Source organism: Anomaloglossus baeobatrachus, chromosome 7 (assembly GCF_048569485.1).
Source record: "Anomaloglossus baeobatrachus isolate aAnoBae1 chromosome 7, aAnoBae1.hap1, whole genome shotgun sequence".
NCBI lineage: Eukaryota > Metazoa > Chordata > Amphibia > Anura > Aromobatidae > Anomaloglossus > Anomaloglossus baeobatrachus.
In genome coordinates, this window is record NC_134359.1 from 311,090,459 (window position 1) to 311,115,665 (window position 25,207).

The window sequence follows — 25,207 nt, forward strand, 5'->3', positions numbered from 1 at the left end:
TACACATATACACACCCCTCTGCCCTATATCCGCACAGTATACACATATACACACCCCTCTGCCCTATAGCCGCACAGTATACACATATACACACCCCTCTGCCCTATATCCGCACAGTAAACACATATACACACCCCTCTGCCCTATATCCGCACAGTATACACATATACACACCCCTCTGCCCTATATATGCACAGTATACACATATACACACCCCTCTGCCCTATATATGCACAGTATACACATATACACACCCCTCTGCCCTATATATGCCCAGTATACACATATACACACCCCTCTGCCCTATATATGCACAGTATACACATATACACACCCCTCTGCCCTATATACAGTTAGGTCCAGAAATCTTTGGACAGTGACACAATTTTCGCGAGTTGGGCTCTGCATGCCACCACATTGGATTTGAAGTGAAATCTCTACAACAGAATTCAAGTGCAGATTGTAACGTTTAATTTGAAGGTTTGAACAAAAATATCTGATAGAAATTGTAGGAATTGTCCCATTTCTTTACAAACACTCCACATTTTAGGAGGTCAAAAGTAATTGGACAAATAAACCAAACCCAAAAAAAATATTTTTATTTTCAATATTTTGTTGCGAATCCTTTGGAGGCAATCACTGCCTTAAGTCTGGAACCCATGGACATCACCAAACGCTGGGTTTCCTCCTTCTTAATGCTTTGCCAGGCCTTTACAGCCGCAGCCTTCAGGTCTTGCTTGTTTGTGGGTCTTTCCGTCTTAAGTCTGGATTTGAGCAAGTGAAATGCATGCTCAATTGGGTTAAGATCTGGTGATTGACTTGGCCATTGCAGAATGTTCCACTTTTTTGCACTCATGAACTCCTGGGTAGCTTTGGCTGTATGCTTGGAGTCATTGTCCATCTGTACTATGAAGCGCTGTCCGATCAACTTTGCGGCATTTGGCTGAATCTGGGCTGAAAGTATATCCCGGTACACTTCAGAATTCATCCGGCTACTCTTGTCTGCTGTTATGTCATCAATAAACACAAATGACCCAGTGCCATTGAAAGCCATGCATGCCCATGCCATCACGTTGCCTCCACCATGTTTTACAGAGGATGTGGTGTGCCTTGGATCATGTGCCGTTCCCTTTCTTCTCCACACTTTTTTCTTCCCATCATTCTGGTACAGGTTGATCTTTGTCTCATCTGTCCATAGAATACTTTTCCAGAACTGAGCTGTCTTCATGAGGTGTTTTTCAGCAAATGTAACTCTGGCCTGTCTATTTTTGGAATTGATGAATGGTTTGCATCTAGATGTGAACCCTTTGTATTTACTTTCATGGAGTCTTCTCTTTACTGTTGACTTAGAGACAGATACACCTACTTCACTGAGAGTGTTCTGGACTTCAGTTGATGTTGTGAACGGGTTCTTCTTCACCAAAGAAAGTATGCGGCGATCATCCACCACTGTTGTCATCCGTGGACGCCCAGGCCTTTTTGAGTTCCCAAGCTCACCAGTCAATTCCTTTTTTCTCAGAATGTACCCGACTGTTGATTTTGCTACTCCAAGCATGTCTGCTATCTCTCTGAAAGATTTTTTCTTTTTTTTCAGCCTCAGGATGTTCTGCTTCACCTCAATTGAGAGTTCCTTAGACCGCATGTTGTCTGGTCACAGCAACAGCTTCTAAATGCAAAACCACACACCTGTAATCAACCCCAGACCTTTTAACTACTTCATTGATTACAGGTTAACGAGGGAGACGCCTTCAGAGTTAATTGCAGCCCTTAGAGTCCCTTGTCCAATTACTTTTGGTCCCTTGAAAAAGAGGAGGCTATGCATTACAGAGCTATGATTCCTAAACCCTTTCTCCGATTTGGATGTGAAAACTCTCATATTGCAGCTGGGAGTGTGCACTTTCAGCCCATATTATATATAGAATTGTATTTCTGAACATGTTTTTGTAAACAGCTAAAATAACAGAACTTGTGTCACTGTCCAAATATTTCTGGACCTAACTATATGCACAGTATACACATATACACACCCCTCTGCCCTATATATGCACAGTATACACATATACACACCCCTCTGCCCTATATCCGCACAGTATACACATATACACACCCCTCTGCCCTATATATGCACAGTATACACATATACACACCCCTCTGCCCTATATCAGCACAGTATACACATATACACACCCCTCTGCCCTATATATGTACAGTATACAAATTACACACCCCTCTGCCCTATATATGCACAGTATACACATATACACACCCCTCTGCCCTAGATATGCACAGTATAAATACACATATACACACCCCTCTGCCCTATATCCGCACAGTATACACATATACACACCCCCCTGCCCTATATATGCACAGTATACACATATACACACCCCTCTGCCCTATATATGCACAGTATACACATATACACACCCCTCTGCCCTATATATGCACAGTATACACATATACACACCCCTCTGGCCTATATCCGCACAGTATACACATGTATACATATCTCTGCCCTATATATGCACAGTATACACATATACACACCCCTCTGCCCTATATATGCACAGTATACACATATACACACCCCTCTGCCCTATATCCACACAGTATACACATATACACACCCCTCTGCCCTATATATGCCCAGTATACACATATACACACCCCTCTGCCCTATATATGCACAGTATACACATATACACACCCCTCTGCCCTATATATGCACAGTATACACATATACACACCCCTCTGCCCTATATCCGCACAGTATACACATATACACACCCCTCTGCCCTATATATGCACAGTATACACATATACACCCCTCTGTCCTATATATGCACAGTATACACATATACACACCCCTCTGCCCTATATATGCACAGTATACACATATACACACCCCTCTGCCCTATATATGCACAGTATACACATATATACACCTCTCTGCCCTATATCCGCACAGTATACACATATACACACCTCTCTGCCCTATATATGCACAGTATACACATATACACACCCCTCTGCCCTATATATGCACAGTATACACATATACACACCCCTCTGCCCTATATATGCACAGTATACACATATACACACCCCTCTGCCCTATATATGCACAGTATACACATATACACACCCCTCTGGCCTATATCCGCACAGTATACACATGTATACACCTCTCTGCCCTATATCCGCACAGTATACACATATACACACCCCTCTGCCCTATATCCGCACAGTATACACATATACACACCCCTCTGCCCTATATATGCACAGTATACACATATACACACCCCTCTGCCCTATATATGCACAGTATACACATATACACACCCCTCTGCCCTATATATGCACAGTATACACATATACACACCCCTCTGCCCTATATCCGCACAGTATACACATATACACACCCCTCTGCCCTATATCCGCACAGTATACACATATACACACCCCTCTGCCCTATATCCGCACAGTATACACATATACACACCCCTCTGCCCTATAGCCGCACAGTATACACATATACACACCCCTCTGCCCTATATCCGCACAGTAAACACATATACACACCCCTCTGCCCTATATCCGCACAGTAAACACATATACACACCCCTCTGCCCTATATCCGCACAGTATACACATATACACACCCCTCTGCCCTATATATGCACAGTATACACATATACACACCCCTCTGCCCTATATATGCACAGTATACACATATACACACCCCTCTGCCCTATATATGCCCAGTATACACATATACACACCCCTCTGCCCTATATATGCACAGTATACACATATACACACCCCTCTGCCCTATATACAGTTAGGTCCAGAAATCTTTGGACAGTGACACAATTTTCGCGAGTTGGGCTCTGCATGCCACCACATTGGATTTGAAGTGAAATCTCTACAACAGAATTCAAGTGCAGATTGTAACGTTTAATTTGAAGGTTTGAACAAAAATATCTGATAGAAATTGTAGGAATTGTCCCATTTCTTTACAAACACTCCACATTTTAGGAGGTCAAAAGTAATTGGACAAATAAACCAAACCCAAAAAAAATATTTTTATTTTCAATATTTTGTTGCGAATCCTTTGGAGGCAATCACTGCCTTAAGTCTGGAACCCATGGACATCACCAAACGCTGGGTTTCCTCCTTCTTAATGCTTTGCCAGGCCTTTACAGCCGCAGCCTTCAGGTCTTGCTTGTTTGTGGGTCTTTCCGTCTTAAGTCTGGATTTGAGCAAGTGAAATGCATGCTCAATTGGGTTAAGATCTGGTGATTGACTTGGCCATTGCAGAATGTTCCACTTTTTTGCACTCATGAACTCCTGGGTAGCTTTGGCTGTATGCTTGGAGTCATTGTCCATCTGTACTATGAAGCGCTGTCCGATCAACTTTGCGGCATTTGGCTGAATCTGGGCTGAAAGTATATCCCGGTACACTTCAGAATTCATCCGGCTACTCTTGTCTGCTGTTATGTCATCAATAAACACAAATGACCCAGTGCCATTGAAAGCCATGCATGCCCATGCCATCACGTTGCCTCCACCATGTTTTACAGAGGATGTGGTGTGCCTTGGATCATGTGCCGTTCCCTTTCTTCTCCACACTTTTTTCTTCCCATCATTCTGGTACAGGTTGATCTTTGTCTCATCTGTCCATAGAATACTTTTCCAGAACTGAGCTGTCTTCATGAGGTGTTTTTCAGCAAATGTAACTCTGGCCTGTCTATTTTTGGAATTGATGAATGGTTTGCATCTAGATGTGAACCCTTTGTATTTACTTTCATGGAGTCTTCTCTTTACTGTTGACTTAGAGACAGATACACCTACTTCACTGAGAGTGTTCTGGACTTCAGTTGATGTTGTGAACGGGTTCTTCTTCACCAAAGAAAGTATGCGGCGATCATCCACCACTGTTGTCATCCGTGGACGCCCAGGCCTTTTTGAGTTCCCAAGCTCACCAGTCAATTCCTTTTTTCTCAGAATGTACCCGACTGTTGATTTTGCTACTCCAAGCATGTCTGCTATCTCTCTGAAAGATTTTTTCTTTTTTTTCAGCCTCAGGATGTTCTGCTTCACCTCAATTGAGAGTTCCTTAGACCGCATGTTGTCTGGTCACAGCAACAGCTTCTAAATGCAAAACCACACACCTGTAATCAACCCCAGACCTTTTAACTACTTCATTGATTACAGGTTAACGAGGGAGACGCCTTCAGAGTTAATTGCAGCCCTTAGAGTCCCTTGTCCAATTACTTTTGGTCCCTTGAAAAAGAGGAGGCTATGCATTACAGAGCTATGATTCCTAAACCCTTTCTCCGATTTGGATGTGAAAACTCTCATATTGCAGCTGGGAGTGTGCACTTTCAGCCCATATTATATATAGAATTGTATTTCTGAACATGTTTTTGTAAACAGCTAAAATAACAGAACTTGTGTCACTGTCCAAATATTTCTGGACCTAACTATATGCACAGTATACACATATACACACCCCTCTGCCCTATATATGCACAGTATACACATATACACACCCCTCTGCCCTATATCCGCACAGTATACACATATACACACCCCTCTGCCCTATATATGCACAGTATACACATATACACACCCCTCTGCCCTATATCAGCACAGTATACACATATACACACCCCTCTGCCCTATATATGTACAGTATACAAATTACACACCCCTCTGCCCTATATATGCACAGTATACACATATACACACCCCTCTGCCCTAGATATGCACAGTATAAATACACATATACACACCCCTCTGCCCTATATCCGCACAGTATACACATATACACACCCCCCTGCCCTATATATGCACAGTATACACATATACACACCCCTCTGCCCTATATATGCACAGTATACACATATACACACCCCTCTGCCCTATATATGCACAGTATACACATATACACACTCCTCTGCCCTATATATGCACAGTATACACATATACATACCCCTCTCTGCCCTATATATGCACAGTATACACATATACACACCCCTCTGCCCTATATGAGCACAGTATACACATATACACACCCCTCTGCCCTATATATGCACAGTATACACATATACACACCCCTCTGCCCTATATATGCACAGTATACACATATACACACCCCTCTGCCCTATATATGCACAGTATACACATATACACCCCTCTGCCCTATATATGCACAGTATACACCCCTCTGCCCTATATATACACACAGTATACACCCCTCTGCCCTATATATACACATATACACCCCTCTGCCCTATATATGCACAGTATACACATATACACACCCCTCTGCCCTATATATGCACAGTATACACATATACACACCCCTCTGCCCTATATATGCACAGTATACACATATACACACCCCTCTGCCCTATATATGCACAGTATACACATATATACACCCCTCTGCCCTATATATGCACAGTATACACATATATACACCTCTCTGCCCTATATCCGCACAGTATACACATATACACACCCCTCTGCCCTATATCCGCACAGTATACACATATACACACCCCTCTGCCCTATATATGCACAGTATACACATATACACCCCTCTGCCCTATATATGCACAGTATACACCCCTCTGCCCTATATATACACACAGTATACACCCCTCTGCCCTATATATACACATATACACCCCTCTGCCCTATATATGCACAGTATACACATATACACACCCCTCTGCCCTATATCCGCACAGTATACACATATACACACCCCTCTGCCCTATATATGCACAGTATACACATATACACACCCCTCTGCCCTATATATGCACAGTATACACATATACACACCCCTCTGCCCTATATATGCACAGTATACACATATACACACCCCTCTGGCCTATATCCGCACAGTATACACCTCTCTGCCCTATATCCGCACAGTATACACATATACACACCCCTCTGCCCTATATCCGCACAGTATACACATATACACACACCCCTCTGCCCTATATATGCACAGTATACACATATACACACCCCTCTGCCCTATATATGCACAGTATACACATATACACACCCCTCTGCCCTATATATGCACAGTATACACCCCTCTGCCCTATATATACACACAGTATACACCCCTCTGCCCTATATATACACAGTATACACATATACACCCCTCTGCCCTATATATGCACAGTATACACATATACACACCCCTCTGCCCTATATATGCACAGTATACACATATACACACCCCTCTGCCCTATATATGCACAGTATACACATATACACACCCCTCTGCCCTATATATGCACAGTATACACATATACACACCCCTCTGCCCTATATCCGCACAGTATACACATATATACACCTCTCTGCCCTATATATGCACAGTATACACACCCCTCTGCCCTATATCCGCACAGAATACACATATACACACCCCTCTGCCCTATATATGCACAGTATACACCCCTCTGCCCTATATATGCACAGTATACACATATACACCCCTCTGCCCTATATATGCACAGTATACACATATACACACCCCTCTGCCCTATATATGCACAGTATACACATATACACACCCCTCTGCCCTATATATGCACAGTATACACATATACACACCCCTCTGTCCTATATATGCACAGTATACACATATACACCCCTCTGCCCTATATATGCACAGTATACACATATACACACCCCTCTGCCCTATATATGCACAGTATACACATATATACACCTCTCTGCCCTATATCCGCACAGTATACACATATACACACCTCTCTGCCCTATATATGCGCAGTATACACATATACACACCCCTCTGCCCTATATATGCACAGTATACACATATACACACCCCTCTGCCCTATATATGCACAGTATACACATATACACACCCCTCTGCCCTATATATGCACAGTATACACATATACATACCCCTCTCTGCCCTATATATGCACAGTATACACATATACACACCCCTCTGCCCTATATCCGCAGAGTATACACATATACACAACCCTCTCTGCCCTATATATGCACAGTATACACATATACACACCCCTCTGCCCTATATATGCACAGTATACACATATACACACCCCTCTGCCCTATATATGCACAGTATACACATATACACACCCCTCTGCCCTATATATGCACAGTATACACATATACACCCCTCTGCCCTATATATGCACAGTATACACCCCTCTGCCCTATATATACACACAGTATACACCCCTCTGCCCTATATATACCCATATACACCCCTCTGCCCTATATATGCACAGTATACACATATACACACCCCTCTGCCCTATATATGCACAGTATACACATATACACACCCCTCTGCCCTATATATGCACAGTATACACATATACACACCCCTCTGCCCTATATATGCACAGTATACACATATACACACCCCTCTGGCCTATATCCGCACAGTATACACATGTATACACCTCTCTGCCCTATATCCGCACAGTATACACACCCCTCTGCCCTATATCCGCACAGTATACACATATACACACCCCTCTGCCCTATATATGCACAGTATACACATATACACACCCCTCTGCCCTATATATGCACAGTATACACATATACACACCCCTCTGCCCTATATATGCACAGTATACACCCCTCTGCCCTATATATACACAGTATACACATATACACCCCTCTGCCCTATATATGCACAGTATACACATATACACACCCCTCTGCCCTATATATGCACAGTATACACATATACACACCCCTCTGCCCTATATATGCACAGTATACACATATACACACCCCTCTGCCCTATATATGCACAGTATACACATATACACACCCCTCTGCCCTATATCCGCACAGTATACACATATATACACCTCTCTGCCCTATATATGCACAGTATACACACCCCTCTGCCCTATATCCGCACAGAATACACATATACACACCCCTCTGCCCTATATATGCACAGTATACACCCCTCTGCCCTATATATGCACAGTATACACATATACACCCCTCTGCCCTATATATGCACAGTATACACATATACACACCCCTCTGCCCTATATATGCACAGTATACACATATACACACCCCTCTGCCCTATATATGCACAGTATACACATATACACACCCCTCTGTCCTATATATGCACAGTATACACATATACACCCCTCTGCCCTATATATGCACAGTATACACATATACACACCCCTCTGCCCTATATATGCACAGTATACACATATACACACCCCTCTGCCCTATATATGCACAGTATACACATATACACACCCCTCTGCCCTATATATGCACAGTATACACATATACACACCCCTCTGCCCTATATATGCACAGTATACACATATACACACCCCTCTGCCCTATATATGCACAGTATACACATATACACACCCCTCTGCCCTATATATGCACAGTATACACATATACACACCCCTCTGCCCTATATATGCACAGTATACACATATACACACCCCTCTGCCCTATATATGCACAGTATACACATATATACACCCCTCTGCCCTATATATGCACAGTATACACATATATACACCTCTCTGCCCTATATCCGCACAGTATACACATATACACACCTCTCTGCCCTATATATGCGCAGTATACACATATACACACCCCTCTGCCCTATATATGCACAGTATACACATATACACACCCCTCTGCCTTATATATGCACAGTATACACATATACACACCCCTCTGGCCTATATCCGCACAGTATACACCCCTCTGCCCTATATATGCACAGTATACACATATACATACCCCTCTCTGCCCTATATATGCACAGTATACACATATACATACCCCTCTCTGCCCTATATATGCACAGTATACACATATACATACCCCTCTCTGCCCTATATATGCACAGTATACACATATACATACCCCTCTCTGCCCTATATATGCACAGTATACACATATACACACCCCTTTGCCCTATTTCCGCACAGTATACACATATACACACCCCTCTGCCCTATATCCACACAGTATACACATATACACACACCCCTCTGCCCTATATATGCACAGTATACACATATACACACCCCTCTGCCCTATATATGCACAGTATACACATATACACATCCCTCTGCCCTATATCCACACAATATACACACCTCTGCCCTATATCCACACAATATACACACCTCTGCCCTATATCCACACAATATACACACCTCTCTGCCCTACATCCGCACAATATACACACCTCTCTGCACTATATCCGCATAGTATACACATATACACACCTCTCTGCCCTATATCCGCACAGTATACACATATATACACCCCTCTGCCCTATATCCGCACAATATACACACCTCTCTGCCCTATATCCGCACAATACACACACCTCTCTGCCCTATATCCGCACAATACACACACCTCTCTGCCCTATATCCTCACAATACACACACCTCTCTGCCCTATATCCGCACAATACACACACCTCTCTGCCCTATATCCTCACAATACACACACCTCTCTGCCCTATATCCTCACAATATACACACCTCTCTGCCCTATATCCGCACAATACACACACCTCTCTGCCCTATATCCGCACAATACACACACCTCTCTGCCCTATATCCGCACAATACACACACCTCTCTGCCCTATATCCTCACAATACACACACCTCTCTGCCCTATATCCTCACAATATACACACCTCTCTGCACTATCCGCACAGTATACACATATACAAACCTCTCTGCCCTATATGCGCACAATATACACACCTCCCTGCCCTATATCCGCACAGTATACACATAGAATTATTTTTTTTTTTATATATATATATATATATATAGCATTAGCAGATAACTCTACGCACCCGCTCACAAGACGGTTGAGCTTACAATGTCCGTCCGACTCGCTGCACTTCCGGTTTCTTTTAGTTGCCTAGTAACAGTGGCGCGGCTCTGACGTCACAACCGGCGACACAAAGTCCAGAGAAGATGGCGGAAGAGCAGGAAGAAGGGTGAGAACCGGCAGAGTGTCAGGGGAGCGTGTGCAGGGGCCACTACCACCCCCGGAGCAGGTGTAGCGCTGCATTGTAATGAGACATTGGGCTTGAAAGGGCTACGGTATTGGTCCTGCACGAGGGCCCCTGTCAGTGGCTTATATACCTGTAGTGTTATTATACGGCGGCCTCTGGAGTCGGGGGGCTATATACCTGTAGTGTTATTATACAGCGACCCCTGGAGTCGGGGGGCTATATACCTGTAGTGTTATTATACCTGTAGTCTTATTATACGGCGGCCCCTGGTGTCCGGGGGCTATATACCTGTAGTGTTATTATACGGCGGCCTCTGGTGTCGGGGGTTATATACCTGTAGTGTTATTATACCTGTAGTGTTATTATACAGCGACCCCTGGTGTCGGGGGGCTATATACCTGTAGTGTTATTATACGGCGGCCCCTGGTGTCGGGGGTTATATACCTGTAGTGTTATTATACAGCGACCCCTGGTGTCGGGGGGCTATATACCTGTAGTGTTATTATACGGCGGCCCCTGGTGTCGGGGGTTATATACCTGTAGTGTTATTATACGGCGGCCCCTGGTGTCGGGGGGTTATATACCTGTAGTGTTATTATACGGCGGCCTCTGGTGTCGGGGGTTATATACCTGTAGTGTTATTATACGGCGGCCCCTGGTGTCCGGGGGCTATATACCTGTAGTGTTATTATACAGCGACCCCTGGAGTCGGGGGGCTATATACCTGTAGTGTTATTATACGGCGGCCCCTGGTGTCGGGGTTATATACCTGTAGTGTTATTATACGGTGGCCCCTGGTGTCGGGGGTTATATACCTGTAGTGTTAGTATACGGTGGCCCCTGGTGTCGGGGGTTATATACCTGTAGTGTTAGTATACGGCGGCCCCTGGTGTCGGGGGTTATATACCTGTAGTGTTAGTATACGGCGGCCCCTGGTGTCGGGGTTATATACCTGTAGTGTTATTATACGGCGGCCTCTGGTGTCGGGGGTTATATACCTGTAGTGTTATTATACGGCGGCCCCTGGTGTCGGGGTTATATACCTGTAGTGTTATTATACGGCGGCCCCTGGTGTCGGGCGGCTATATGCCTGTAGTGTTGTTATACGGCGGCCCCTGGTGTCGGGGGTTATATACCTGTAGTGTTGGGGGCAAGGGTGTTATACACCTGTATACGCTTCCGGGTGGTCGGGGGTTATAGGCCTGTGTGCACCGCTCTTGGGTGGTCGGGGGTTATAGGCCTGTGTGCACCGCTCCCGGGTGGTCGGGGGTTATAGGCCTGTGTGCACCGCTCCCGGGTGGTCGGGGGTTATAGGCCTGTGTGCACCGCTCCCGGGTGGTCGGGGGTTATAGGCCTGTGTGCACCGCTCCCGGGTGGTCGGGGGTTATAGGCCTGTGTGCACCGCTCCCGGGTGGTCGGGGTTATAGGCCTGTGTGCACCGCTCCCGGGTGGTCGGGGGTTATAGGCCTGTGTGCACCGCTCCCGGGTGGTCGGGGGTTATAGGCCTGTGTGCACCGCTCCCGGGTGGTCGGGGGTTATAGGCCTGTGTGCACCGCTCCCGGGTGGTCGGGGGTTATAGGCCTGTGTGCACCGCTCCCGGGTGGTCGGGGGTTATAGGCCTGTGTGCACCGCTCCCGGGTGGTCGGGGGTTATAGGCCTGTGTGCACCGCTCCCGGGTGGTCGGGGGTTATAGGCCTGTGTGCACCGCTCCCGGGTGGTCGGGGGTTATAGGCCTGTGTGCACCGCTCCCGGGTGGTCGGGGGTTATAGGCCTGTGTGCACCGCTCCCGGGTGGTCGGGGGTTATAGGCCTGTGTGCACCGCTCCCGGGTGGTCGGGGGTTATAGGCCTGTGTGCACCGCTCCCGGGTGGTCGGGGGTTATAGGCCTGTGTGCACCGCTCCCGGGTGGTCGGGGGTTATAGGCCTGTGTGCACCGCTCCCGGGTGGTCGGGGGTTATAGGCCTGTGTGCACCGCTCCCGGGTGGTCGGGGGTTATAGGCCTGTGTGCACCGCTCCCGGGTGGTCGGGGGTTATAGGCCTGTGTGCACCGCTCCCGGGTGGTCGGGGGTTATAGGCCTGTGTGCACCGCTCCCGGGTGGTCGGGGGTTATAGGCCTGTGTGCACCGCTCCCGGGTGGTCGGGGGTTATAGGCCTGTGTGCACCGCTCCCGGGTGGTCGGGGGTTATAGGCCTGTGTGCACCGCTCCCGGGTGGTCGGGGGTTATAGGCCTGTGTGCACCGCTCCCGGGTGGTCGGGGGTTATAGGCCTGTGTGCACCGCTCCCGGGTGGTCGGGGGTTATAGGCCTGTGTGCACCGCTCCCGGGTGGTCGGGGGTTATAGGCCTGTGTGCACCGCTCCCGGGTGGTCGGGGGTTATAGGCCTGTGTGCACCGCTCCCGGGTGGTCGGGGGTTATAGGCCTGTGTGCACCGCTCCCGGGTGGTCGGGGGTTATAGGCCTGTGTGCACCGCTCCCGGGTGGTCGGGGGTTATAGGCCTGTGTGCACCGCTCCCGGGTGGTCGGGGGTTATAGGCCTGTGTGCACCGCTCCCGGGTGGTCGGGGGTTATAGGCCTGTGTGCACCGCTCCCGGGTGGTCGGGGGTTATAGGCCTGTGTGCACCGCTCCCGGGTGGTCGGGGGTTATAGGCCTGTGTGCACCGCTCCCGGGTGGTCGGGGGTTATAGGCCTGTGTGCACCGCTCCCGGGTGGTCGGGGGTTATAGGCCTGTGTGCACCGCTCCCGGGTGGTCGGGGGTTATAGGCCTGTGTGCACCGCTCCCGGGTGGTCGGGGGTTATAGGCCTGTGTGCACCGCTCCCGGGTGGACGGGGGTTATAGGCCTGTGTGCACCGCTCCCGGGTGGACGGGGGTTATAGGCCTGTGTGCACCGCTCCCGGGTGGTCGGGGGTTATAGGCCTGTGTGCACCGCTCCCGGGTGGTCGGGGGTTATAGGCCTGTGTGCACCGCTCCCGGGTGGTCGGGGGTTATAGGCCTGTGTGCACCGCTCCCGGGTGGTCGGGGGTTATAGGCCTGTGTGCACCGCTCCCGGGTGGTCGGGGGTTATAGGCCTGTGTGCACCGCTCCCGGGTGGTCGGGGGTTATAGGCCTGTGTGCACCGCTCCCGGGTGGTCGGGGGTTATAGGCCTGTGTGCACCGCTCCCGGGTGGTCGGGGGTTATAGGCCTGTGTGCACCGCTCCCGGGTGGTCGGGGGTTATAGGCCTGTGTGCACCGCTCCCGGGTGGTCGGGGGTTATAGGCCTGTGTGCACCGCTCCCAAAGGGGTCATGTTGTACACCTGCAGTGTCGGGGTAAGGTCTGGGGTGTTATATACTTGTAGTGTTGGGGAGGGTGTGTTTCTATGTATTTATTTATTTATTTATTTATTTTAATACGCCAGTGTCTGGGGAGGGGTTAAATACCTGTAGTGTTGGGGGCGGGGGTGTTATATACCCGTTTTTTTTTGTTTTTTTGTTATCTGCTGCTCCCGCTGTCGGGGGGGGGGGGTGTGTGTACATACTTGTAGTGTCGAGGGCAGGGGGTATTATGTACCCGTACTTTTTATCCGCTGGTGTCGGGAGGTGTTATATACCCTAAGTGTTGGACGTTGGGGTGCCGTGGTGTTATATACCTGTAAGGGCGGGGGTGTTTATACCCATACTCTTTATTTGCTGCTCCTGGTGTTGGGGTGTACTCTTTTTATCCACTACCCCCAGTGTAGGGGATGTCATTCATTCCTTTTTCTGCTTCCGCATCTTCAGGTCACTTTCTCAGGAGTTGGAGGTTCTTCAGTCCATCTACCTGGATGAGCTGGATGTGGCGCAGGACGTGGGTGGGGTTATGGTTGTGGGGGGTGGGGTGGTGTTATATATCTGTATGCGTTTGTGACGGGGTGTACATCAGAGCAAAGAGAGACAACAGGCCGAGGATGATCCAACAGGTTTACTAACAGGAATACAGGAACAGCACACGACAAGTCCAAATAAAACAGATTCGGGGGCACCTCCCGATAATCCAAAGTGCCAGATCACAACGTAATAGTCCTTTTCAGAGTCCCAGAAATCCCACACAATCCACTGGACGGCGAGGTCTGTCCGCAGATTCAGATCTCGCTCCCTTCCTCTTCAAAAACTCAACTCCCAACTGCATTTAGAAACAGGAGTGAATTGTTTGAGCTCGTGGGCCCGCCCCTCAAGGGTAGGGGTCTATGCAATGGTTGGGCCCACTAGAAGATTCTAGAAGGTTGGCTCCGAGATGTCTACAGGTTTGTGTAGTTGGCGTTATCCACTGCTTACGAAACAATGAGAAGTTCCCCTGGCTGTGTGGACAAGAGATAATTGCATTATGGGCCCAGAGACACAGGAGATGGGGGGAAGGTATGGTTACTTACATCCCAAGACATTTCAAAGTGTTCAGTAAGTACAACCAAAGGAAAGTGACATCACATCCTGACATAGTATTACAGCAAATACAGTGAGAAGGTAAAATACATCATGACAATTCCTTCCCCTCCCAACTTGTGTACGTACTAGGGACCTCTACAGGTCGCTGGTTAAGTACACGCAGGCATGGCTGACAGGACTCAGGGCTCCTCTTGCCTGGACAGTCCATCTGCATTTTGGTGTTGGCTGCCCCTTCTATATTGTATGGTAAAGTTATAGGGCTGCAGAGCCAGGCTCCATCGCAGTAAGCGTCCATTGTCCCCAGAGACTCTGTTCAGCCAGGTGAGGGGATTGTGATCAGTAACCACAGTGAATTCCCGTCCATACAGATACGGCCGTAGTTTCTTAAGGGCCCACACTACAGCCAGACATTCCTTCTCAACAGTTGCATAGGCCACTTCTCGGTCCAGCAGTTTCCGGCTGAGATAGGCGATGGGGTGCTCGTCCCCAGCTGCATTCACCTGGCTGAGGACAGCTCCCAGTCCATAAGCAGAGGCATCCGTTTGCACAATGAATCTCCTCTTGTAGTCTGGAGCAGCCAGGACAGGATCGCAGATCAAAGCATCCTTCAGCCGGTTAAAAGCCTCATCACAGGCTGGAGTCCAGATTACCAGCCGGGGCATTGTTTTCTTGGTCAGGTCGGTAAGAGGCTTGGCCACAGTACTGAAATGAGAAACAAATTTTCGGTAATAACTGGCAGTGCCCAGAAAAGCCATAACTTGTTTCTTAGTTTGGGGTACAGGCCAGTCTCTAATAGCCTGGATTTTGGCAGGCTCAGGTCGGAGCTTCCCTCCTCCCACTCTATGTCCTAGGTACTGGACTTCCCCCATCCCCAATTGGCATTTATCGGGTCGAATAGTTAGGCCGGCTGCAAGAATCAGGTCCAAAATAATGGCTACTTGATTCAGATGTTCCTCCCATGTGTGGCTGAAGACGGCGATATCATCCAAGTAGGCACAAGCAAAGTCATCACATCCCCGGAGGATCTGATCCACCATTCTCTGGAAGGTGGCCGGGGCATTTTTCATTCCAAAAGGCATGCTTAGAAATTCATACAGACCAAAGGGGGTTATAAAAGCGGACCGTTCTCTCCCTTCATCCGTTAGAGGGATCTGCCAGTATCCCTTACTGAGATCCAAGGTAGTGACATATCGGGACCCAGCCAGTCGGTCTAGAAGTTCGTCAATACGAGGCATTGGGTAAGGATCGCTGACGGTATGGTCGTTTAGTCGCCGATAGTCCACACAAAATCGAGTACTCCCATCCTTCTTGGGTACTAACACCACAGGGGAGGCCCAAGGGCTATGGGAGGCCTGGATTACCCCAAGCTGTAACATCTCCTCCAGTTCGTGCTGCATGGTGTTTCGAACTGATTCAGGTACCCGGTAAGGAGCCAGTTGTATGGGACGGATGCCCTGAGTGTCCACATGATGTTGGGTGACGGTGGTTCGACCTGGTTGGGATGAGAAAGCAGCCCGTCTCTGTTGAAGCACTTCCAGCATCTGGATTTTCTGTAAGGAGTCCAGGTAATCTCCCAGGGGAACCTGTTCCACAGTGGATGGGGCTCTCGCTGCTTCCACGAGATCAGGTAGAGAGTCCTCATCCTCTTGACCATCTTCTGAAGCCAACCGACAGCTTGCTATCATTGGAATGTTCCGGTCATGGTACTCCTTAATCATATTCACATGGACAGTCTTTTGCCTTAGCCCCTGATCATCTAAAGCAAGAAGGTAATTGGTATCATTCAGTTTTCTGAGAACCCGGAAGGGACCCTCCCATGTGGTCTGCAGTTTATTCTGCCGATGGGGAACAATCATTAAGACTTGTTGTCCTTCTACAAACTCCCGATAGCGTGCGTTACAGTCATACCATGTCTTCTGTCTGGTTTGAGCCATACGCAAATGACTCTGTGCAAAACTAGCAAGTTGGGCCAAGGTTTCTCGCAGCTTTAGGACATAAGGGACAACAGGGGTTCCTGTATCTTCAACTTGCCCCTCCCAGTATTCCTTGAGCAGGGTTAAGGGTCCTCGGACCTTTCTTCCATAGAGTAGTTCAAAGGGGGAGAACCCAGTGGACTCCTGGGGAACTTCCCGATAGGCAAACAAGAGATGGGGTAGGTACTTCTCCCAGTCTGAATCTCGGTCCGTGAAGGCCCTCAGCATATTCTTCAGAGTGCCGTTGAATCGTTCACAAAGTCCATTTGTTTGGGGATGATACGGGGTCGTTCGGATCGCTCGTACTCCACAGGTGCGCCACAGACACTGGACCAACTCTGACATAAACTTGGAGCCTTGGTCCGACAAGATCTCACTGGGGAATCCTACTCTGGTAAAAATAATAACCAAGGCCTCGGCCACCTTGGCTGCAGAGATACTTGACAAGGCCACGGCTTCTGGATATCGGGTGGCGTAGTCCACAACAGTGAGAATGTACTGCTTTCCAGATTTACTTGGTTTAGCCAGAGGTCCAATGATATCAACAGCTACTCTTTGAAAGGGTTCTTCTATTATAGGGAGCGGTTGCAGGGGTGCTTTTGGGTGATCTCCGGGTCGCCCTCTACGCTGACATATGTCACAAGTTCGGCAGAAATGCGCCACTGCTTGGGAAATCCCCGGCCAATAAAAAGTTTGAGTCAATCGTCTCTCGGTGCGGGTTTTGCCTTGATGGCCAGCCGTAGGAATGTCATGAGCCAGGTGTAATAGGGGAATTCTGTACTTCTGAGGAACAATCAGCTGTTTGCTATAAGTCCAGGGCTTATCTAGGGAGTCGGCATTGGCAACCCGATACAGAAGTCCATTTTCTCTGATAATTCTTTCTCCGTTTTCCCCTAGCTGCCCTATTTCAGCCCGAGTTCTAAAACTAGCAAGGGTGGGGTCAGTCTCTACTTCTTGTCTAAACTGAACTTTATCCCAAGTAACATTCATATTATCCCCACAAGAAGAATCACTCACCGGCTGTAATGGCAGTTCTGGTGGCCTCAGTTCCATGGATGGGTTGTACACGTCCACATGGGCTGCTCTCTTGGCTTGACTTCTGGTTACCGCACCGACAAAGTGGCAATGAAGATTCCCCACATCATTTCCTAGAAGAACGTCTGCAGGGAGGCCGCTCATCACACCGACCACACATTGTTTTGCCCCAAAGCCATAATCCAGGGTCACACTCGCTCTTGGAATATATCTCTGGGTACCTCCTGCCAGTTCAATGGCAATTCCTGGTCCCTTTTGAATTGCTTGTGGTTGAATTACTCGGGGATCGGCTATGGTGAGGAAAGCCCCAGTGTCACGGAAGCCAACAACTTTTTGGCCATCCAGCACGACCTCCTGTAGATGTTTGTCCTGAAGATCAGAAGAACAGGTGGCTGGAGCTCGCACCCCATAGACTCCGGGTAGGGGAGCCAGGATATCTGAGTCACTTGGCAAGTCATCAGGCACAGAATCCAGCTCTTCTCCTGGTGAAGGTGTCTGTAGGTAATGAACAGGCAAAGGCGGTCTGTAGCTGTTCTGTCTACGAACACCTGGACATTGGAATTGCATGTGCCCAGGCTGCCCACATCCATAACATCTGCGCTCTGGGATTCTTCCTCCGCGTCGTATTCCCAAAGGTGGAGCATGAGTAATGCGAGGCACAGTCACACGAAGGTTCCCATGAGTTGACGGTCTAGGGTGATGGTGAACATTGGGGCCAGAAGGACCAGGGGCCACCAGCGTTGGGGGGTTGGTGTTTTTTTTTCTCACTGGGTAGTAGTTTTTTCCACTGAGGCTTGATGGTGAGAGCCTCATCAGCTAGAGCTGCAGCTTCCTCCACAGTGGCTGGTCTCCTTTCACGCACCCATTCCCGGATCTCAGCGGGGCACTTGAAGTAAAACTGCTCTTTTAGGAGGACCTGGAGGACGGTCTCCAAGGTTAAGGCCTCCTCTGCCTCCAACCAACGATGCCACAGATGTTTGAGTTTGTGGGCATACATCTTGAAGGACACTTCCTCATCACATGCTAGAGTACGGAACTGAGTCCTGTAAGTGTCTGGCGTTACAGCATAATGTTCTAGAATAGTCTGTTTAATATCCGCATACTCACAGTTCCACCGAGGGTCCATAGCTCTATAGGCTGCAGCAGCTCCACCCTCTAAGAGCCCAACCAGATGCCGGACGCGCTCCCTTTCTGGGACTTCCATTAATCGACACTGATGCTCAAAGTCCTGGAAGAAGCCCTCAATGTCACCAGCAGCCTCATTAAACTGCTTGAAGTCTTTGCGGGACACTCTGGGAAGTTCCCTCATGATGGGTGCTGGGGTTACAGTCTGTCTGGAACCTCTCGCGGCTTCCACAGCGAGCTGCTTATCCAGCAATGCCATCTCCTCCATCCTGCGCTCCTTCTCTTCAGCTCCACGCATGGCCTCCCTCTTATCTTCTATGGTGGCCTCATCTCCAAGCAGTGCCATCTTTTCCTTGTACCACACAACCCATTGACTTTTTTGGGTATTCACCTCCGGCTCCCGTCTTTGCTCCCCTTGCTGTGGAAATTGTTCCTCGGTGCCATCTTGCAGGCAAGCGTGTTCCAATGCCTCAATTAGTTGCTCCTTAGAGAGTCCTTTGTAGCCGACACCTAATTCACGGGCCTTTGTTTGTAGACTCGCCACAGTCCAGTTCCTGTATCCTGAGGTTCTGGTTTCAGACGTCGATTGGCTGTTGTCCTCCATTTCTTCTGCTCTGATCCCGCCGCTGCCGTGTAATGGTGTGATAATGGGGGCTTCTGTATCACTTTGTCTAGGTTCATATTTTATGAGCCTTGCTCCATTCATTATGTGTATTCCTTATCTTGTCTGCAAGTTAATTAACTTAGCTTAGTTACCATTTGCTTTCTTTTTTAAACCCCCATTTGACTATCCATTGTTTACTCTCCAGCTCTTCAGATACTGGTACTCACCCCCTATAGTTCTTCTGTGCCTAGGTGTGGGGGAGGGGAGCCTGGAATTTACCCAAACTCTCTGCTTACCTGGGGGGATTGTTCAGTCAGTGTGGAGAAGAGAGAAGGAAGATTCATCCTCTGTGGGAGAAGCTGAGACTCCCCAGAGAGACATTTATCCCTTACTGGACTGTATCCGTGTCCCTGGACTATTTTACCCTCTGTGTGGTGGATTATTTGATGGATCTTCTGTTTTGCTTGGAATAAATGTTCTTTGGGTTGCTCACTCATCTCTCGCTCTGTTGATTGTGTGATATGGGAGAAGGACCCTGTGACAACTGGTGGCAGCGGTGGGATCAACAGAGCACAGTCCAATGGAGATCCACCCACAGAATACAGAAACTGGACTGTATCCAGAGAGAGCCAGAGGTCTGGGCCTGAGCTACCAGGGACTGAGTAAAGAAGCCTTAATTGAACTACTTTCTGGGTGAGAGCCAGACCACCTCCTCTCAGATGTCTGATGGACAAACACTGGAGACAGGGATCCCTGCCCCAAAAAGCCAGTGGTTGGTGGGGTATGAAGAAGAGATGGCAGCCCTTGGCCCCGGTGTATCTCAGGAATATAAGGAGCAGGCTGCTCGTCGAGCACAGAGGAGACAAGAAGCAATGGAGTCCGGCAGAGAGAGTAATGCGAGTTGGAGTGTAAACCCAGTGATCTGGGAGCCTGTATGGATTACCCGGGCGGACTTCAAGCCATTTGATGAGGCTTCCGGAGATGTGGAGGGGTTCTTCAAGGACTTTGAGCAGCAGTGTGTCATGATGGAGGTTCCCCACTCTGGCTGGGTGCGTTTGTTAGTGGGACTCCTGAACAGAAGCCTGGCAGAGGCTTATCGCACCATTAACTCACACCAGAACCGGGATTATAACATTGTAAAGCGGACTATCCTGGATTACCATGCCATCACCCCAGACTCACATAGGACACAGTTCCGAGACCTCCCATGCACCACAGGGGGGATCGTTTAGGATGTATGCCCATAAGATGACCCAGGCATGTCGGAGATGGCTGGAAGCGGAAGACGCCTTCACTGTGGAGACGTTATACAGGTATTTCTTATAGAACAATTTCTGTACAAGTGTCCCTCAGAAATATGGGAGTGGGTCAGAGAGCTCACGCCGTGCACCTTGTATAGAGCTGCTGCTCTGGCTGATGAGACCCTTACTATCCGACCGCAATGGAGGAGGCTTCTGGACAACAAGCCACTGCCTGCTCCTGCGCCCCAGACCTCCTCCGGTTATATCTGCCCCTCCACGCAGCTGCAGGCCGATGCCAACCACAGCTCACCAATCCTGGGCCCCAACAGTTCCGACCACGCCCTGGGGTATCACAGAGAGGAGATGTTATGGGTGCGGACAATCTGAGCACCTGCAATCCAGTTGTCTTGCAAGTACCCGGAGGGAGCCCCTTAACCTGCACCTCATCCGGTGCATTTTGTGCATTCCATCCGGTCTGAGGAAGAGCTACCACCACCTCCATCGGAGTGTACCGCTGACCCCTGCACCATAGATGCCCCTGTTGGAGTGTATGGCCTCCGGCCTTTGTCACCAGGTTCTCATACTGCCTTCTCCAGAATGCACATTAGAAGGAGCACGACACAGAGGACCTGTTATCGATGTGGGCAGCCTGGGCATTTGCAAAACACTTGCCCTGCTGGTCGATTGAGGAATGACCTTGCACCAAATCCACCTGTTCATTCTTTACAGCCAAATATAAGGGGGGAAGAGTTCTCACCCCTTCAAGATGACTTGCCTAATGACTCAGACACTCGTGGTCGGCCATTAGGGGTTTATGGGGTGCGAGCCACAGCCCCGAGTTCCTCTTACCATCAAAGTAAGCACTTACAAGAGGTCTTGCTGGATGGACAGAGTCATTGGATTTTGTGACTCTGGGGCATTTCTCACAATAGCTGATCCCGGGTGGTTCGGCCAGAGGCGATGCATCATGGACCAGGGATTGTTATTAAATTGGCTGGAGGACAAAGGAGGAATATCCTAAAGGCGACTGTAGATCTGGACTTTGCAGATATTCTCTTAGGAAATGATGTGGGAGATCTACAATGCTGATTTGTGGGTGCAGGAAACAGTTTGAGTGAAGGACACAAAGGGAAGCTTGTCCTTCCACCCTACCGCTGTACAAGGGACTATCCACAGCTGAGCAACATGGACTTAAATGAGGTGGCCAGAGGTCTGTGTAGACCTCATGGCACACTCACTTATTGAGGGGGGAGAGGTTGTGATAGTGTGATTTGGAGGGGTTGTGTATCATTTTGTTTAGGTTCATATTTTAGGAGCCTTGCTCCATTCATTCTGTGTATTCCTTATCTTATCTGCAGGTTAATTATCTTAGCTCTGTTACCATTTGCTTTCTTTTTGTTAAACCCCCATTTCTTGATTGTCCATTGTTTACTCCCAACTGTCCAAAAAATGGGACTCACCCCCTACAGTGCTTCTTGCTTCTGTCCCTAGAGGTGGTGTCACACTAAAGCTGGGTTTACACACTGCAACATCGCAAAGGACATCGCTGTAACGTCACCGGTTTTGTGACGCAATAGCGACCTCCCTAAGTCTCTGTTAAGTCGCTGGTGAGCTGTCAAACAGGCAAACCTGGCCAACCACGCAACAGCGATCCGGACCTGCAGAGCGACCTAGCTGGTTGTTGGGGACGTTGATAAGCAGCTTTTTGAAAGGGAAGTTGCTAACAAAGTCGCTGCAAAGTCTTCACACACTGAAACTTTGTAGCGATGCATGCTGCACAGCGGGAAACAAAGGACCTAGGAATCGTCCTGAACGATTTGTAGCGATCAGCAACTTCACAGCAGGGGTCGGGTCGCTGATGTGATTCACACACTGCAACATCGCAAACAACATCGCTATTGCGTCACAAAACCGGTGACGTTACAGCAATGTCGTTTGAGATGTTGCAGTGTGTAAACCCAGCTTAACGCTGTGTGCACACGTTGCGTTTTTTACCGCGGAAACGCTGCGTTTAGAACCGCAGCGTTTCAGTGGCAAACTGCATGCGTTCAGCTTTCCCAGCAAAGTGTATGAGAAAGCCGAAAAATCAGTGCACACGCTGCGTTTCTAAACGCAGCGTTTTGGATGCCAAAAATCGGTGCGGAAAGAAAAGCAGCATGTCACTTCTTTTGTGCGGTGTGGCTGCGTTCTCTCCCTAATTAAATCAATGATGTGGGGTCAGAACGCAGCTACACCGCAGTGAGCTGCTTTTTTTTGTTGCGGTCCGCGGGCTTTGTCGGCATACCAGAACGCAGGCATTTACCTGGAAGTGAGGTCAAGAGGTTTCCTGTTGACCTCACTTCCTGGGAAAGTCCTGCAAAGCCCCCGGTGTCGCCAAAGTGCCCGCCCCGATCTCCGACCCCCGACCCCCCCCCCCCCCCCCCCCCCCGAAAATCCAAAATGGCCGCGCGCACAGTAGCGCACCGGCCGCCCTGCTCCTATGATTTCTGTCGCATGTGCCTTGAGACATGCGACAGAAAAATGCCCCCCAGGCCCTGCCAGGTCACCCCCTATTCCCCCTTACCTGTCCGGTCGCAGCGCTGATCCCCCGCGGCCCCCTCCTCCTTCCCAGTAGGCGCCGGTCAGTGCGGTCACATGTGCAGAGCAGCTGACAGCCAGCACTGTGTTCAGAGAGCTTTGCTGGCTGCTGCTCGCACTCTGCAGCTGTGACCCGGGGAGAGTGGGTGCAGATTTTTGGCACCCACTCTCCTCAAATGGAGGGTCTGCCCTTCTAGAAAATGGGGGATACGTTCCCTGAACGTGCCCCCATATTCTAGAAGGTCCAGAGGCGACGTGGGACGTCCAAATGGATTTCTGCGGACCCATTTTCTCTAGTCCCTTCCACGACAGCATAGGAGGTTGTCTCTCCACGCCCTAATTGGGACAGGAAGTTCAAGAGGTTTAAAAGGACCCTCCCACCTCCCACAGCCAGTGTCTTTCCTGTCCCCATGGGGCATGGAGAGGTTTTTATTTTCTCCTATGCTGTGGTGGCCGGCGAACTACAGTATAATATTTTTTTTTTTTTTCTTCCCCTGTTACCTTAAGCCGGAAAGCATCGGTCGGGCCTTCACCGCTCCTCCCTTGCTGTTCCCTCACGCTGTGGGGGACCGCTGCTCCAGCCTTCCGGAACCTCCTCTGGGGTGATGCAGGCTGTTGAGCTCCCTGGCCGGCGTCCTCCCTGAGCCGCCGGCCGCTTCCTGCATGCACGCTGCCGGAGCGATCCGGAAGTGCTCCCGGGGGCGGGACTTCCGGTCTTGCGAACTTCCGGTTGAGCGCTTCCGGTTTGCGGAGGCAGCGTGGAGGACACGCCGACGCTGACACGGCCTGTCGGGGACCTGCTGCAGGAGGCGGGGAACATCACCAGTCGCTGGGGGGGGGGGGGCAGGCCTTTCCACAGGAAGGCTGCCCGGAAGGCATCAGAACCACGGTAAGGATTCTTCTGTGTGCACTGTCAGGTCTTCCTCTGCTTCTGCAGAGCCCAGCGTTTCCCCCTGCTTCAGTAAAAGGCTGAGGGACGGTCCCTTATGCCTGGTATCAGGCTGACATGGTGAGTGGTTTCCAGGAGGAGGTGCCTGCTGGTATTTGTGTCACGTCTGACAAGTGTGCAAGGCTACGGAAACTTTGCCAGCAGTGTACGTCTGTCCCTTCCATGGGCTACTGGTGAGTGTGTGAGCTTGGGAGTTGAATCCCA

At 49.2% G+C, this 25,207-nt stretch overlaps 1 protein-coding gene across 1 annotated transcript in view; it reads right to left on the reverse strand.

The window, feature by feature from the left end:
* Nucleotides 1-10,990, reverse strand: part of STK36 (serine/threonine kinase 36) — a 233,675-nt gene extending 222,685 nt beyond the window's left edge. The window contains exon 1 of the mRNA XM_075318701.1: nucleotides 10,940-10,990. The gene's annotated coding sequence lies outside the window, so the exon portion shown is untranslated. The remainder of the gene's footprint in view (nucleotides 1-10,939) is intronic.
* Nucleotides 10,991-25,207: the final 14,217 nt, after the last annotated feature.